Source organism: Rhagoletis pomonella, unplaced genomic scaffold, assembly GCF_013731165.1.
Source record: "Rhagoletis pomonella isolate Grant_MI unplaced genomic scaffold, Rhpom_1.0 Rhpom_scaffold_00006, whole genome shotgun sequence".
Taxonomy (NCBI): domain Eukaryota; kingdom Metazoa; phylum Arthropoda; class Insecta; order Diptera; family Tephritidae; genus Rhagoletis; species Rhagoletis pomonella.
In genome coordinates this window covers 31,660,215-31,661,642 of record NW_023458560.1, presented here as the reverse complement: position 1 = coordinate 31,661,642, position 1,428 = coordinate 31,660,215, and positions in this window count along the sequence as shown.

Here is a 1,428-nt window from a genome sequence, read left to right as displayed (position 1 = left end):
TTTTTTATTACTACTTCGTTTGACATCCATATTTTTATAAATATTCGGGTAGTAAGCTTACTATGCAGCGAATAGCGTCCGTTGGAATTGCTGCCGGTTTGCGGTAGGCTCAATGACTTTACCTGAACACACCTCTCTAAAGCTTCCACTTTTTCGTTTGACTTCTTCACGGACTCGTTTATTAATTCGTTTAAAAATATGGTTCATTCTACAACAAAAAACATAAAAATATAATTCCTAAACTTTGTGCAAAACTCGCGAAAATTGAGCAAATTTTCATGAAAATTGTTGTTGAATGAACAATATTTTTATACAAAATTGGCGGAAAAATATTAGAATACAAATTGTTGCATATATTGTGAAAAAATTTCTGTGCCAATTCTTTGTTCTGGCAGTGTACATAAAAATATTAAAAATTTTTATCAACGGAATAATAATAATAAGATTTTTGATGTTGTTTTTTAACTTTTTTCAAAGATTTGTTTAAGAAAAACTTGAAAACCTGCTCCAAAGCTTTACCGATATAGACTTATAAGGTATCACAGGTATCATTTTCTCACCCTTTTTGTTTCTTTGCAAAAAAAAACTCATTCACGTCCCATTTTTTTTTTTTTTTTGTATTCAATACCAAAACATCTTAATTCAACACGGAATGACACTCGTTTATCTTACCTCCCTTTTTCATATTTTGAATGAGCTTATTCGCAAAGAAATTAAAAGAGTGAGAAAATACCTTACCAATGATACCTCATAGGTCTAAATGGTAAGGGTTTGGCTGAGATATTTAAGTTTTTCTTAAACCAGTCTTTGAAAAAAGTGCAAAAACAGCATCAAAAATCTCATTATTATGATTCCGTAGAATTTTTTTTTTATTTTTATGAAAACTTTTTAAGTTTAAACTGCTCAGTCATCTGAGGTAATTTTTCAAAAAATATTAAAAAAAAACTGTTTATTAATAAAAGAACTCAGTTTTTGGAGGTATTTTCAGATCGTAAATCTTAATATGTTTGCGAGATATTTTGGTGGAAGTCTTAAAATATAATACATATCTAGATTTTATAAGTGGAAAAACAGTAACGCTTTTTTTTTTGTATTGGCAGTGATGCAGTCTACTGTACATAAGTTGGCTACGATTACTCGGCCGTCTATCATAGTAGCGCAATGCCGCTAAGTACATTTTGAAATTTTCAGGCAACAGCCTCATGCGATTATCGATTATATTTTTTGTTGTTTGTGTGAAATATTTTATTTTTATCAATATTTTTCTTTTAATCAAAATATGTGAAATAAAAGTGAAATAAATAATATAAAAAAACTTTTTAATATACAACGCTTTTATAAATGGACTAAAAAGTAGAAAATAATATTTCTCAGTCCCATAGAATTTGTTTTGATAACTTTTGATTTTGAAATTTTAGCAAAAGTCAT